This window comes from Micromys minutus, assembly GCF_963924665.1.
Source record: "Micromys minutus genome assembly, chromosome: 19".
In the NCBI taxonomy this organism is placed as follows: Eukaryota; Metazoa; Chordata; class Mammalia; order Rodentia; family Muridae; genus Micromys; species Micromys minutus.
In genome coordinates, this window is record NC_137954.1 from 29,478,613 (window position 1) to 29,495,857 (window position 17,245).

The 17,245-nt window shown below is 46.1% G+C and overlaps 1 protein-coding gene across 2 annotated transcripts in view; it reads right to left on the reverse strand.

Annotated features, from left to right (window-relative positions):
* Positions 1 to 7,224, reverse strand: part of SERPINE2 (serpin family E member 2) — a 60,515-nt gene extending 53,291 nt beyond the window's left edge. The window contains exon 1 of one of the 2 annotated variants that reach the window (XM_080933006.1): positions 6,542 to 6,883. The gene's annotated coding sequence lies outside the window, so the exon portion shown is untranslated. Of the gene's footprint in view, positions 1 to 6,541; positions 6,884 to 7,052 lie in introns of those variants that run through there. The other variant, XM_080933005.1, reaches the window with a different exon arrangement.
* Between the last annotated feature and the right edge of the window lie 10,021 nt (positions 7,225 to 17,245).

Below are 17,245 nucleotides of genomic sequence, written 5' to 3' on the forward strand. Positions count from 1 at the left end.
GAGCCCCTACAGGACATGTTTCTGCTGGGGCTGCTTTGATTAGGGTTTTGCACTGTACAGGAAAGATAACGTGGGTGTTAACAGCAATTGGTACGATCTGAACAGAGACCAAAACCTCAATTGAAGAACTTCTCAGGTAGCTCCATAGTCAGAACATGAAGAAAACAAACAAATGAACGAACAACACCTTTCCCCAGGTCCCACTGGAAGGAAGATGTAACCACTTGTTTTTGGAAATATCTCCATTATTCCTACAGGGCTCCCTGGAAGGAAGATATAACTACCCTCCTATGTAGTAACCTTACAGGTAGTTAACTCTCCTGTTCTGTGTTTAATACGGCTCCACAGGACGGACAGACATTTGACTGTAGAACTACATTCCCAGCTGTCCCATACTCAAAACAAGTGTGTCTTGCGTTCGCTATAAACTCTCTTGCTAACTATACCCATGTCCAGGATTCTTTTCCTATAGGTACGTTTGTCAGAATTTCATAGAGGAGGGTCGGTGGAAGGGTGGCCCTCAAGAGAAATTCCTTAACCAAAATCCTCATATGGTGCTGTTGGTGAGCAGAGAGGCAAAGGTATAAAAACCAACTGTATCTACCAAGGTTTACAGCCACAACAAGAAAAGCCTGCAGCTTTCTCATTGTGTGTGTGTGTGTGTGTGTGTATATGTGTGTGTACAAATAGGTATGTTTTAGTGTTATAACTTTGTCCATATTTTCTTCCTTCTTAGAATCAGTTGATAAGAACAGAAGGCACAGTGGATTCCCATTCTCCATTTATCTTTTGAAGTAAAGATAAAGTCTAAGGTCAAATAGTAGCAGAGGTCTGGGTGTTCCTCATCTGATCATGAGCTAGGGTACCCACCCAATCTTGAGAAGGAGTTTCAAAGATGAAAAGGAGGACATGCTTGTCAAAGCACATCGAAAGGATTACAAAAGAGGAGGTTGCTCGGGCTTGCTGATGGCCGTTTCTGGCAAAAAGGAATTGAGTGAGGGTGCTGACTTCTCCAGCCTGGGTTTAAATCCAGATCTAGAAATCAAACAGTAAGATAAAGCAGAGATTTGTGGGCTACATAAAAGACCCAGCCTATTCAGTAGAAGATGGTGCTTTTCTAAAAAATAATAAAACAGTACAGAGCTTTCAGCATCCTTAAGACAAATTAGAAACTTACAGATAAGAAATAACCTTAAGATGCAGTTTACTGTGCTTGACTCCCTTTAGTACCCAAGGGTATTTTTTTTAACCAACATTGATTTCCACCCCAGGCATGCAATCTATTCATGAAGAAAGATGGTTTGGAAGAGAGGACGGGGAACATTTATATATGGGAAGCGGGCTCACAAAAAAGATCCAAGCATAGGGGCCCTAATTCATTTAACAATTTCATAACTGCCTCCGAGTAGAAACATCAACTAAATCTTACCCCTGGCTCTCAGTGTGCTGTTTCTAAGTTCTAATGCTAAACAACCTCAAAGAATTAGAAAAAAAGAGATGGCTAGGAATGTCATGCTATATAAGCACAGAATAACATACACAAGAACAGAAATGTCACCCAGACTTGATAGGTATGAGAAAGCTAGATTAGAAAGGAAAACTAAGAAGTTATAGATTTTTCAAAAATCTATAAGACATTTAATAAGACACCATGGATGCCATTTATTTCAGTGAACAGCCACTCCATACAGAAGGAAAGCGAGTTCTACATGGCTAGACTGTCAGCAGCACAACCCAGACTTTTTACAGCCCAGGGTCCTTTTCACAAAATTTGGCTGAAGAGAGGGCCGGCACCATGATGGAATAAGCAAAAATACAAAGGAAGAAAAGAAAAAAAATAATGTCACCAAGAAGGCATACACCATCATCGGTGAGGCCAGGGGAAGTAAACCACGATGCATCGTCCCTCTTTGGACAAACCGTGGGAGGTAGAGCGCAGTCTGACCAGTGGATCTCAAGGAAGACGGCAGTAGGCTGAGAAGGAACTCAGGCACAGCAGCATGTTTGAACTGCCTACGTTCCCTCACGCTCTCCCTCAAAACACTTGGTTGCTCAGGACACTTTAAGACCTGAAGACAGGAGTGGTTGCCCAGCAAGCTCAAGGACCCAAGTTCAATCCACTAGAGCACATGTTCAAAACAAACAATCAAACAGCCAGGCATGGTGGAATATACCTGCTGTCCCAGTTAGGGAAGATGAGACAACGGGATTCCTAGAGCTCTCCGGCTAGGCAGCCTTTGCCTAATTGATGAGAGACTCTCAAAAAATAAGGTGGCTACCACCAAACAAACATCTGAGGTTGTCCCCAGCCATCACACACACAAGCATCTCTCTCTTAAAAGCTTCTCCTTTAAGCCTGAAATACAGCTACTGGTCCACACAGGATATGAAGCTGACTTCATGAAACATGGAGATGGTTTTTCATTCACACATCTATTAAATGCCATTAGGCTGCACACCTCACTGGGGCAAATACAATCAGCAAACAAGAGTGGGTAAAGCATTTGACGGCAAGGCAGCAGCTGGCACCATGGAGCTGTGTATACACCGTGTGTGTGTGTGTGTGTGTGTGTGTGTGTGTGTGTGTGTGTGTGTGTGTACACTGTATGTGTGCCACCAAGGGCTAGAAACGGTGATTACCAGAAATGGCTTTTGGAACAGGAGGTAACTAGAAAAGGTGAAACTAGCCAGACGGTGGTATGGACGAAGGGAATAGAAAGCAAGCGTACAGCAAGACCAGGGCAGGGAGACAACGGTGCAGGGTCCTAGCCTGTGGACGCCATGTAAGCCAGTGTGGAAGAAACAAGACATGGCAGGGAGGCAGGAAGGGTAAAGAGAGCATAGACATGATCAAGTAACCAGATGGCCACCAGCCTAGTGAGTTCCCGGAGCATTCTGGAAAGTTCCCCAAACACCATGGACACAGGCTCTAGCTTGGAGAGTGTAAGGTCTGTGTGACCTTGGGAACTGCATATCTCCGAGATCGTGCCTCCACAGTCTCCTCAGTACTGCCCCAGGGTGTTAGTTAACCAAACCTAAAGGAGTATGTGTATGGAAACAGCACAGGCTGCAGGGTGGACAAAGAGAAGGTGATATCAGAATTCTGAATGAGCCACAGAGAAAGCATTCTGAGATGCTCAGAGACAACCCCGCATGAAGACCACTGGGCGCTCCCCTTCCAACCTGAGGGAATCTCCCAACACAGCGATGCTATGCACTGCATCCACCTCCACGTCAAGAGATGCTGGATTGTGTCAGGAGGGATGCAGGCTGATAGACGGAGGCTGCGGCGATCTGCGCCAGGAACAACACGGAAGACAGACAGGATTCGAAACCTGATGCAGGAAACTTTCAGTAAGCCCCTGAGACTCCCAGGTTGCCAATAGCTGTCCCAGCCCCGTTACTAACTCCAAAGACACAGAGCTGATGTAAGTGTGGAGGCCACAGGTCCACAGGGACTGGCCGGAACACAGCTATCTATCACAGATATAAGCTAGAAGCTTAGCATCTGTAGGTTCTACACTGAATGTAAGCCTCACGATGCCTTTCATGAGAAACAACATACTCAAGGTACCTCCAGATCTCTAGGAATTAGTTCATTTTCTGTACATCTCATTCAGGCCAGTATAGGTCTGCCAGCCAACAGTGATGCACCACCCTCCAATTTGCCATTTCTACACACTAAAGCAAAACAGAGGCAAGCAAATAGATTTGGAGGCTTATGGGATCTCACAGCCTAGAGAAGCATCTGGACCGTGACTTCCTGGAGCAGAATATGCAGAAATTAGGCATTTCTGGAGGCTCCCACCTATATACCTTGATGAACTACATAGTCATGAAAGGATACATTTTGGCTAACGAGCCACATATGGGGTGGACATAAAAAATGAGGGGCTGATGAGATAGTTGATGAGATAGTTTAGATCATAGGTTCTCAACCTGTGGGTCTGTGACCTCATGAGGGTGGGGTGGGGTGGAACAACCCACTCATGGGGTCCCATATCAGATGTCCTACATTTTAGATATTTTAAATTATGATTCATAACGGTAGCAAAATTGCAGTTATTAAGTAGTAACACAAATAATTTTAGGTTGGGGGGTCACCAAAACATGAGGAACTGTATAAAAGGGTCACATCATTAGGAAGGTTGAGAACCAGGGGCTTAGATGATAAAGTGCTCGCCACCCAAGGTACAGGTATAGGAAGTTCAATCCACAGACTCACATTAAAAAAAAAAAATCAAGAGCAAGATGGTGTGTGCTTATAATTGAAGGGCTGGGGGCGGGGGTGTGAGAGGCTGCTCTAGGCTCACTGAACAGTCTAGTCTGCTTGTGGTGCTCCAAGCTAGTGAGAAACCTTATCTCTACAAAACAAAACAAACCAGATGGGCAGTGCCTGAAGTGGCTCTCTGGCCTCCACATGTATGCAGACACATCCATGTACACCAGCATACAACAAGCAAACACAGAAAGAAAGTCAGTCTCAGACATCCAGGCTGGTAACCAGTTGAAAAATAAGAGAATGCTCTTAGCTTAGAGGGCAACCCAGGACTCACTTCATACTGTTTACAGAGGAAACTGGCTCCTCTAGAGACTCTCTGGATAGCCTAACTAGGGAGAGGCAGAGGATTGGGAAGGAAACCCAGAAGGGGAAACAGTTATAGATACACATGGAAGAAAGTGCCTGGAGTCAGATGGAACAGAGGCCAGCTGAGCACCCAGGACATGGCAGAGGCCAGCTGAGCACCCAGGACATGGCAGAGGCCAGCTGAGCATCCAGAAGACAGCTCATGCAGGAAATTGTAAGTTCTTCTGTTCTGGAGAGACTTTCAGGGGCTGAGGGAAAGGGAGACTGGAGAAGTGGGAACTAATTTAAGAAGCATGGGGTGATCTGGTGATCACTGGGGATACGGTAGAAATGCCAGGTCAAGGGAGGTAAGAGCAATGTAAAATTACAGCTGAAATAGGTTTCCTAGTGAGAGAGGGAACAGAAGGCAGGAAAGAGGAGCAAGATTCCTGAGCAGAGGATTGGGATTCATTAGTCACTGACACCAGGAGCCTTCTCTTTCATCTTCTGCAAATTCCCAGTTTGTGCTTGTCTGTGTTTTCCCACCATAAGAATGATAATCTCAGGAAGACAGGGGTTGGTACATTTAGCAAAAGTGAAAAAAAGAATCGAGGCACATACAGGCCTGGGGAGACAGAGCAGATGAGTGGGTGGATGTGGAAATGCTTACAGGCTGGCCCAGAGGTGACACATGGGATAAGTCTGGTGGTCTTTGCTTTCTCAGGAGAGAGGGTCATTAGGTCACCTGTAGAACCTGAAGCATGGAAGGCACCAGAAAAACCGGTTGTGTTGAAGACTACAATGGAAGAGCCTGGGGGAGGGGGGTGAGCCTAGAGTTTAAAGATAATGGTGTGTGTGTGTGTGTGTGTGTGTGTGTGTCTTCTCCAGCCTCCCACATGCTGGGTTTTAAGCATATGTTCCACTAATACAGCAGGCGCCAGAGGTTTTGACATTAGGAGTGTGGCACCCCCAGGTGAGGGCAAGTCTCGAACACGTTGAGAGGACTGAGTAAGCAGAGGGTGTGTAAACCACTGGACCTGACATGGCCTCAGAATAGAGAGCCTGCAGCATCCCAACCGCAGGAGGGGAAAAAGGCCAAAGTTCCGAACCATGAGAGAGAAGAACTGGCTAGCAGACGATAGCAACATGGAGGGGGACCAGGAGCCTTCCAGTTCTCCATCTTAACCCATCTCTGGCCACTGTCAAGTCACCTGTGTGTTCGGCTGAAAATCAGCATCCTTTGGAGATTCTGCAATTTCTGTCTTATTATGATAACTTGTCAAGTTCATGGTAGAAAATTCCTGCATAGATTCTTTCAAAGAAGAAGGGGGGAGGACCATGGCATGCACTCATGACCTTCAGGAGTCACCCTTAGCTGAACAAAATGTTCAAACACTACTCTGAAAAACAGCTAAAACTCCATGGGTGACGTGCCATTATCGGTGGCATAGCTCTTGAGAATGGTTTTTGCTTAAATGTTGCCAACAGGGTATAATTATTGTTTAGAGCCACAGAAAGTGTTGAAAGCACCTTCAGTTTTTAAGTGTGCTTCAGATACACAAATGGGTAATGCTGACATTTCTCCCAGTTATCTGTGTTGCCATTCTGATACAAAATCTCCCAAGTACAAAATGATCAGATCAATTGTTCTAGAACAGTTCAGAAAAGTAAACTGCCTCCTGGCTTGAAAGAGAAAGTTCAACCTTCAAACACCTTTTTATGTTCATGCTAAATATAAGAACGTTCCCAGCAAAGTAGTCAAAGCAAGACCCAGCCGCGTTTGGAGATTTCTCAAGAGAGACACGCGGAGATTCTGTTTTGTTCATTAAAACACTAAAAATCCTCAACAGCACCTTCCCTAATACCTGAAGGTGGAGTGCTGTCTTACGTAATAGCAGCTTTCCCTCTCTGCTCATTGTGGGGGCAAATTAAATACCTAATTCCGTTTAAGATTTCTGGGTACTTTCACCTTACCTGGTGTCACTCAGCGGCCTCGCAATTCCCCGGTCTACAGATGATGAAAATGAATAAGAAACAGCGACGATCTGCTACTGCATCCTAGGGATAAGCCTGTTGCAAAGGCCAGTGAGAACTGAAGCCTTTCCCCAAACCACTACCCACCTCCGCACTGCTCAGGCAAAGGTTACAAGTGAGAGCCGGTCGCCCGGGACAGGGACCCGCGCACAAGCAAAGTATGGGGTCAGTGCTACCCGTGAGTGCACAGACGCCTCGGGTTCAGGGTCACCGTTTGCAGCCCTGCCGGACCCACGGTAGCCACGCCGAGCTCGGCAAGCGTTCTGCCAGCCTCGGGCATACCTGGACGCTCGAGCCCTCCGGGACTGGGACGCGGGAGCAAGGCGCGCACGCAGTGGGGGGGCTGGGAGGCTGGAGAAAGTTCCCGCCCCAGCACCCCGTAGCGGTGCTGCCCCGGGGACAGTCCCGGGTTCCCCTCCGAGCGGCGGGGACCCCCGCAGCCGGTACTCACCAGTCCTAGTTTGGATCCCCAGGTGGCGGCCGGAGCCGGGAGGGTGGTCGGCGCGGCGGTGGGGGACAGGCGGCGGGGACGCGTGCAGCACGCGCTTCCGTGCAACCACTGCACTAGCCGGCCGGGCGGCGCGGGGGCTTTATCACCGCCGCCGCCCCCGCCCCTTCCTGCCTCCCCCCGCCCCCCGGCCCGCCCAGCCCCGCCTTCCCGCCGTCGCCTTTGTGTAGCAGCCGGCCGCAACGTCTCTGCACCGCAGGGGACTTCAGGACACCCCCCCCCCAACCCCCGCGCCCGACCCGTGGTCGCCGGATGCCGCCCTCTCGCGGGGGATGGGGGAGCTCGGGTCCCCAGAAAGCGCCGGTCAGACGCGCCGGGCTCGAGGTGCGGCGCCAACCCCGGGTCGAGCTGCACGTGGGTCGTCCGGATGAGCATGTGGGGAGCGCAGAGGAGTGGGCGACACTGAAGCCAGTGTTGTGCCCCTGAGACGCAGGGAGAGTCGTCTCAGGGCTGGAGAGGGGGCGACAGTGTGCAATCCTGCAGGTGATGGGGATAACGGAGCCGGGACGTGGAGGTCTAGAACAGGTCTTCCCTTCCAGGTGCCCCGGAGCCAACTTATCCTTGCTTAGTGGATGAGCCGGCTTTGGGATTCCTAGGCACAGGACAAGCAAGGACATGCAGACAACTGACCCCTTGCTTGTGGTGACAGCATGAAGTATTCTCAGAGCTCCGGAGATCCAGGTGTTTTGAACCTCTACCTTCGGCCCAGGAGACCTTATCAGTAGAAAACTGTTGCAGACCCGAGGCCAGCAACAGATGGCTGTTCTGTCCCATGGTCTGTCACCTGGGTGTCCCTTTCTGTATTCTTCGGTCTTCTGCTCAGGTTAGGTTTGTAGGGACTTTCATGGTAGTTTCTGCAGCCTTTGTTGCAACACCCTCCGAATCAGGCCTCATGCTTGGCCCCAATGAAGGAAAACAACAACAACAACAAAAACCAAAAAAAAAACCAACCAACCAAACCAAACTCAAACAAACAAACAAAAAACAAACCAAAGAACCGGCAGTAAATCTCCCTAGGGCTGTGAAGAAATAGACTGCACCCACTGCTGGGGCAACTCAGACCACAGTGTAGCAACATTGACACAGCCATGTCCCTATCAGACACTCCCCCTCACATGTGTACGTGTGCGTGTGTGTGTGTGTGTGTGTGTGTGTGTGTATGTGTGTATGTGTGTGTGTGTGTATGTGTGTGTGTGTGTATGTGTATGTGTGTGTGTGTGTGTGTGTGTGTGTGTGCTTCACAGTTCCCTTTGTAGGGACAAATGCTATGGAAGGTTTGTCTGCCAAATAAGAATAGGCAATCTACAAAAATAATAAATAAATAAATAAAATAAGGGAAAGAAAAAAAGACACCCCCCATCCTGCAGTCATGACAGTATGACAGCCGACAAATCCCATGTATTTCTCTTGTTCCCTCTGTCCCAAAGGCTCCTGAGAGACTGCCCTCTCAGTCCCAGTCACACTCAAACCTTACTTCCTCTGGGAAGCCTTCTTTGACTACAGAGTTCAAATCACTTCCTTCCCCATCATTGTTCTCATAAACCTCATTAGGATTTGATTTTTTTTTCTTCCCTATTTGCTTCGTGCTGTTTTTCTTCTCTCCCTCTTCACAATATGCCCCCAGAGAGCAGGAGAGGAGGGGGTGGGGGGAAAGAGACAGACAGACAGATGGAGACAGACAGAGACAGAGACTATTCTAATATGGGTCCGGGCTCAGGGCATCCCTGTGCCCAGAGCATTGTTTGACACTCAGCATCAAGGAGACTTCCCGATGTGGTAATGACAGGGTTGTAGCTGGGTTTGCCTGCGAGGGTGGGCTGTGGATAGAAGAACTCAGATGAGGTCTGGTGGGGGAGATAAAAGAAGAAAGCACCCCTCCAAGCTCCCTTCCAAGCCTCAGTGGTGTGTGTGTGTGTGTGTGTGTCTGTGTGTGTCTGTGTGTATAAATCTAAAAGCTACTTTCCAGATGAAGGCATTAGGGGCTGAGGGTGTAGCTAGGTGGTAGTATGCTTGTCTCACATGCACAAGGCCGTGAATTAGGGCCCAAGCGCTGTGGATAGGAGGGGGAGCAGTGGTTCTTAACCTTCCTAATACATATGGTTGTGGTGACCCCCCCAACTGTAACTCTGTTTTCCTGGCTACTTCATAACTGTGATTTTGCTACTGTTACGAGTTGTAGTAAAAATGTCAGTGTTTTCGTCTTACCTGATCTCCATGAAAAGGTCGTTTGACCTCTAAAGGGGTCACGGCCCATAGGTTGGGAACTGCTACACTAGAGAGCCGAGCTGGAAGTGTGAGTGAAGGCGGATGGGCAGGGCTCGCTGGATTCTCTGCATCCACCTCTGTCTCTAGGTCTTCACGCTGACACTGTTAGCTGAGATAGTTGTAGGCACGTGGCTGAGATCCCCGCACACTTTGTCCATCTTTTCCTCAGGCCTGACATTTTGCAGAGGGATTTTATAGTATCACATGGATGTACTGCTTTGTACTTTAAATACTATTTGCTGCTCTAAATGTTCAGGAAAGCTAACTAACGTTAACTGTTTGGGGGAGAGATGCTTTGACTGTCTTGTAATGCACCTTATGTCTCCGAAGGGAAACACTCTGATTTTCCCAGTTAGAGCATAAGCAGGATTTAGTCCAGCAATTTTCAGCTGGGTCACAACCCCTTCGGAGGTCAGTGACCCTTTTATTGGGGTCACATCTCAGATATCCCACATAAGAGATATTTACATTTTGGTTCACAACAGTTAGTCACAAAGTTACAGTTATGGAGTAACAAGGAAAATAATTTGTGTGGTTGGAGTTCACCACAACTGAGGAGTCATATTAAAGGGTTGCAACCTTAGGAAGGTTGAGAGTCACTGGCCGGGACTCTATCAAGTACTCTGTTCCGGAGTCTTCAGGATTTGCTGCTTTTGCTCACAATCTCACAACTGGCGTGCACTTTGCTCTTCTCCCCAGCAGTGTGGAAGGAACGTTTTGAGCAATTCTGTACTTGTCCTGTCCGTTGAAATCAGGCAGGATACAGTGTTAACGAAAACACTAAAAGAAGCCCAGCCACGAAATGTTCCCTTCTCTCTCTTTGGCTCCTGGACGGATTGTGAACTTCCCCCAGAGGAAAGCATTCTAAACAAAGCCTCATTCTGCCAGTGGGATCTGCTAGGAATACCAACATTTGTTACTGAGCCTGTGTGGCTGCTGTTGGCCCAACTTCCTCATGCCCACAAGGCAGGGCAGCAGCAAAAATCCAGGGTACACTTTGCAGGACATTCACGCCACCAGGCACTTTGCTATCTATCATCGGTGCCAGAGAAGATGTGGGCCTACCTCTGCTGGAGGGCTCAGGCTGCAGGTTTCCCTCTCTGTGTCCAACTCTTCTTGCCAGTATATTTCTCAAAGACCTCTGTGGGATGTGTCCTTCCCTGTCTCTGCTTTGTTTGAGCAATACAAATCACTTAACTCCTACCTGGCTCTTTCTTCCCCAACTTCACATTCACAGTAGAATTTCATCTCATCCTTCAATTGTGTGGCTTGCCTTAATCTTTAGCTACAGCTTCAAAAAAAAAAAAAAAAAAAAAAAAAAAAAAAAAAAAAAAACTGACCTGGCATTGAGCCAGCTCAAGCCAGGGTTCTGAGTTTGGCTTTGTGTCCATGAGCTGCAGTTGGGAGAGACACAAGAAATTCCCAAACAGAATAAAACAAATGATCTATTTAGTCTCGTTTCCTCTCTTGGATGGGGTCCAGTGCCGAGTGCCGTGGAATAAATGTGAATCCCCCACCTCCACTGCTCCCCGGCAGACCCTCTCCTATCTACCCTCTATTTAAAAGATATTATACCACAAAGCTGCTTGTTACACAACATTACAGATGCAAATCCTGTTTTGTAAGACTGTTCCAACCCAGAGAGAGGAGACTGGTTATAACAGTCCACTTACACAATTACCTTCCGAGGCTCTTGCACCGCTGTTTTGTCCCTGTTGAGCTTATAAAAGACATTTGTCTTTTTATTTCCCTTTAAAGTTGGCTTTCAAGTAAATCCAATTTCCTCTTTCTGCAACTTCTGAAACTGATTAAGGCAGAGGGTCGGTTTGCTCTTTCTTATTGTCTACTTTTCAGCAATGGCTTCAGAGCACAGGCATTACTGGATGCTAGGCTGGGTATTACCGCTTACATCTCAGCAAGCACAACGGACTGTGCAGCTTTTACAAATCACCGTGGTTCCAAGGAACCTAGCCCTTCCTTAGTGAGCGCTCAGTGGGTGCTACCTGCCTACTTCTATGAGTTTCTTGAGTCTGTCACTCAACCTATCACTGGTCTTTCCTTCCCTCTCCACCAGGCCATCCTCTTCTTCCAAAGTTACCAGGAATATTGCTAAACCCAGTAGATTTGTACATTCCTCATGCTCTTCTGACAGTAGTGAATTCCTGTGCTTTGCCTGTCTTCTGCAACTCTTTCTAATTCCTTTGCTTGCCTGTATCTTTCCCTCCTCATCCTCCTCTTCCGATGGTTGAAACTGACTGCCCTTTCCTGCGTCTTTTCTATGTTCCCAGAGATGTGCACTGAGGCATATGTAGCCATTCTTCCCATCTCTAGTGAAGCACTTCTCTTGCTTCATGTACCATCTTGTTGGGAATTGAACTCAAACTGTCACCACTTCCCCTAGATTATCATCCAACCAGGTTAAGTGGATTCCCTCCTGGTACTTTGAGTCTTCCAAGGAGTGGGAAGAATAGCTAGAAGCTTGCCAGTCCCAGCTTCATGAGATTGTGTGTTATCTGGATCTCAGCACCGTTCTTGTCTCTCCCCTTCCAAGGAGAAGCTCAGGAATGTGTGTTTCTGTGAGCCCTTCTACTTTATAGGAACATTTATTTCTGTAGTATAATTGAGGACCCTTCACTGACTTTCTCGATACCTGTGAGTTTGTTAGCTTTGGATGGATTTCAAAACTATATTTATAAGTAGTCTGGATTATTGTTCTGAGGGGATGTTTATGTATAATGTATATGTGCAGTGTATATGTATAAGGTATATGTTCCATGTATAAGTACAATGCATAGGTGTAACTTATAGGTGAAATGCATATGTATATGTATAATGCAAAGGTGCAATATATAGGTACAATACATAGGTGTAATGTATATGTATGAACACACACACATATATGCACAGTCACCAAATGCCTAGTAGGCAGCTTCACTTACTATTTCGCCACCACATCCCACTTAGCAAGTCTAAAAACAAACATGCTACCTCCATCCATATATTATTAATCTTGTTGCCAAGACAAAGCATCTAACAAGAGCAATGAGAAGAAGGGTTTGGTTTGGCTCATAAGACCGAAGGTACAGCCCATTATAACAGGAAAGGAACCTGAGGCAGCTGATCACACTGCATCTGCAGCCAGGAACCAAAGAGCAATGAATGTTGGGGCTCTGATAGTTCTCTCTGTTTTACTCAGCTTGAGACCCTAAGCCCATGGAATGATGCCACCCACATGTAGGATGGGCCTTTGAACCTCAATGAACCTATTCTATACAATCTTTTACATTGTCTAAAAGTCTGTTGCCACGGTGACTCTAAAATCCATTAAGCTGACCATTAAGATGAGTCATTGCCATCCCCAAATGAGTTCCCCTTTACATGTTTGCTAACAGGAGCGACTGAAGCCGTAAAGAAAAGAATGAGTCTGCACTCCTCCTGGGTCCATAACCTCTCTCCATATTCTGCTAGTCCTTGGGCATTGTTTTTTCTCCAATTTGTACTTGTTCATTCCTCTTTCATGTTCTTCTCAATGAGTTCACACCCCTATTACTTAACACCTAGACCACACCAAGTCCCTCTTCCTACTCTGGAAGCTTCCAGAATCTATCTACAGCTGCTTAGCCTTTCTAAAGCGTTGTATCTGTTATTTGCTGAGACAACGCCTTTCTCATGGCTACTGTCTAATCCTTAGCATAGGCGGTCTTCTGCAGAGGTGATAGGCGCATAATACCCAGGCATTTGAATGTCTGTGTTTTGATCTTAGCCTCATTGCTAAGTTAATGGTAACTTAATTTCTGAGTCTCTGGTTCATTCGTTTGTTTTTTTTCTCCCCAGAATGTGGAACACCTATAGAATTCATAGGTTCAAGTGACGACCAGTTAATCCACGAAAAGGGTTTAGCGGAGCACCTGACACATCCTAACTGCTCAGAATAAAAAAGCACCGTAAAAGCCCCACAGTCTACCCTAGCCTACGTTTGTAGGATCTCTGCTATATTCTTTAAAGCCATATCAATCATAACTATTTACCTATAATCACATTATCATTTTCTCTACTAGTGAACCATTGTTCAAACCATTTTCTCTCTCCCCATGACCCCCTTTCCCATCCACGAAGCCAGTTAAGCCCAAATCATCATAGTTTAAATAACAACCATCATTTGCTCGTTCTCAGTGCTGTGTATTGGCTCCAGTAGATTTCAGCAGGATGGCTGGTGTCTAATTCACTTTGTGTTGTCTGACCATGCTGGCGTGGCTGCAAGGTGAAGGTGGCTTCACTCACATGTGAGGCTCCTTGGTGGGGCTGACTAAAACTCTCATTTTGCCTCCTTCAGTGTCTCTTTGTGTTCCTTCTTTCATGTTGTCACACTTCATACTCAAGCGCATCTCCTCTCTGTGGCTTCTCCAGGAGTAATTAGACTTCGTGTTATAGTTCAGACCTCCAGATGGCGAAAACCAAAGCTGAAAGGTCAAGTAAAGAACTTGTCTTGGATTTAGCACCATGTCACGTCTGTGGCCACAATTCAAAGCAAGTCATGAGTTATCTAAGAGCCAAAGAGGAAAAGTTGGTTTTCATGTCTGAGAGGCATGTCTGTCTGTTTACGCCATGGACTGAGTGGTATATGAATGGGCATGTATTTCTGGGACTCTAAGAACAAGGTGTTAGCTGTGCTGGGTTTTGGAGACTATGTACTTTACAGATGGCTGCTTTCTCATTGTTTCTTACCTGTCAGAAAGTGGGGAAGACGGGGGGGGGGGATTGATGGAGAAAAGGAGGGTTGGACAGAGAGAAGGAGACACCCCCATTCACACAGAAAGACACACACACACACACACACACACACACACGAGAGAGAGAGAGAGAGAGAGAGAGAGACAGAGAGAGAGAGAGACAGAGAGACAGAGAGACAGAGAGAGACAGAGACAGAGACAGAGAGAGAGAGAGGACGCTAGCTCAGAAACAAGTTAAGGTAGGAAAGGTTTCTTTTGGCTCATGGTCAGCCATGGCAAGGGAGGCACAGCCATGTTTATGGCAATGGAAAAGCCCTTCAGAATCTTCTCACCTCCCAGTGAGCTAGAAGACAGAGCTCTCAAGCTGGAAGTGGAGCTGGTCCTAACCCTCACAGGTCCATATCCAGTGACCCAACTCCAGCAGTCATGCCTCCTTCCCCAGAAGCCTCATCCCAGCTTCCCAAATGTGAACAGACTGAACAGAATGTACGAGCAAAACAGCGTGTAAGCATGTGACCCATGCCTCATGTGCACCATTGCGCCAGTGTTTCTGGGTTAAGACTTCACACTTAAGGCTTCATTTAGTCTTAATTACCGCCTTAAGTGTTCTGTCTTCAAATACACTCATAGTGAGTCTAAAGCTTCAAGATGTAAAATTAGGAGGACTGGGAATCTGGTTTATAATAAGGTAAATTACAAAATCACCTTTCAGAGGGATATGTGACACGAAACAGGCTACGATGACCATTCCAGGGCACAATCCACCACCTCTCTCCCTAAGACCATTACTGTTGTTCTTTCTCAGACAATACCAATCTCTCTCCACACTCAGCAGTCCTGTAACTCAGCTACTTACTGCATACAATCATATCCTATCTTCAAGTCAAGGATTTGGTCCAGACAACTTTATTTTTTCCATAAGTTCCTTCAACTGAGAAAACTATAGTCAGTTATTATGAAAGAATATTATTGCAGAAGACTACAATATGATTATTGGATGAATGGACAATTGCATTTATTTCATAGTTCCAAAGAACAGCCACTCAAAGACCAAGTGAGGCATGGCAGCTGTATTACCTGTGCATTTTTATACTTGAAGTCTTCCACTTTTATAGCTTTGAGTGATGGAAAGAATTTAAAAGACTTGACACAGGGATCCAGAAGATCTGGATTTCTGTTCATTTCTGTCATTTTCTTGGGATCATCTGGGTGTCATTCAATGTCTTTGGGAGGCAGTTTCCTTAAGACTGAAAGAAGAAGAAAATTTCTTTCACAGAAGTAGGTGAAATATACTGTAAACTCCAAAGTACTTCATGTATACTACTACTACTACTACTACTACTACCATCATCATCATCATCGTCATCATCATCATTATTATTGTTATTATTATCGACTATTCAGAAATACAGTTATCTTTCCTGGTCCAGCAACAAGTTGTTGTTGTTGAGTCTTTTCTACACCATGCTATGTTCTGCATGTTTGCGTCCCTCTAAAGTTCACATGCTGAAAATTGTAGACCAATGGATGATATTAAGAGGTGATGTCTTGTTGGGTGGTGGTGGTGCACACCTTTAATCTCAGCACTTAGGAGGCGGGTCTCTAAACCAGGTGAGGCTAGTTTGATCTACAGAGTGAGTTCCAGGGCATCCAGTGCTACACAGAGAAACCCCATCATCTCAAAAAAAAAAAAAAAAAAGAAAAAAAAAAAATCCAACCAGCCTATAAGGTGAGATCTTTGGGACAAGGGTAGACCATGAGGATTCTTCATGAATGGGCTTATGTGCCCTTATAGAAGAGGTCTGAGGAAGACCCTTATCTACCTGCTCTATGATGCTGTAGACGCCTATAGTATATAGAGATGAAGATGGCTATCCATAAGCCAGGAAATGGACCCTCACCAGACTCTTACTCATCTGGCACCTTGTTCCTAGAGTTCTTAGCTTCATTAATTGTGAGAAGTAAATTTCTGTCCTCATAGGTCATCTAGTCTAGGGTATTTTGTAAGAGCCTCCCAAGAAAACTCCTCTAATGTACCTTCTATCGTGCCTGGAACATTGCTTAACAGCAAATGATAGCATTTATTATGGGTTTCTCCAGACCCCATTGACAGGCGTCAGAGAGGGGGAGTGGGAGACAGAGACAAGTGTTAGAAGATGAGATGGTTAGTTCTCTACTGAACGAAAGAATTAATCCTCAAGTTCTGGACCTCATGCCAGACTGGAAAGCTTTCTAAGAACTGTGTCAGTTTGCATATAGATGTTTGAGCCGACCCCATAGACTCTCAAACTTTATTCAGGTCACACAGAGAAGACCAGCTAATTCCCAAGATAGCTGTTGAGTTAGAAACAGTCATCGTTAGTGTAATAAGCAGTTGTTAAGACCAGACTCTTGGTCAGTGCTAGCTGGCCACAGGGCACAGATGCTCTGTGCTATGTCTTGTGGCACTGTCATACAGCAGTTCTTATTTTCCAGGCCACTGGGGTCTCAATTGTGAAGAGGTACTCTGTGTCCACTTATCATCATTTTGGTTTAATGAGGGTAACACTGACCCCATGTTTATGAAGTTCAGAGGAAAGACTGGCTCTTATTAAAGAACAGAAGCCAACTATTGTTATACCAGATGTAGAGAGCCATGGTGACTTTTAAAAGCAATTATCACACAATGAGCCAGCTAAAGGGCCCTTCTCCGCCTCTCCAGTCTACTTTGGAGACTTTTGCCCCAACGGGTTTAGGGATAAACAGCTAAGAATGATCTAATGCTGGTGAGTCATGGAGTAGGTGTATCTGTAACGTTTTAGCAATAGCTTCAAAGACTTCTACAATGAGGAAGGAGCCTTACAGATCTTCAGGCTACTGGGCTAAAGTGTATTCCCCAGGGCATCTGCAGGATCATCTTGAAGATTCTGTTGAAGAACACATTTGGGAATTTATTCTTCACATTTGTGCTTGGGCAGGCATTCCTGTGAATCTCAACTTGTTACTAAGCTTGTTAATGCACAGTGATCAAAACGTATGTACAACCCCATTTCTAAAGATTTACACCCTGTCCATCAACCTTACGAACATGCCTGCGAGGTAGCATTTTAGGCCTGTCACACCCAATACATTCATTTTTTTTTTTCTTTTCTTGAGGTAGAG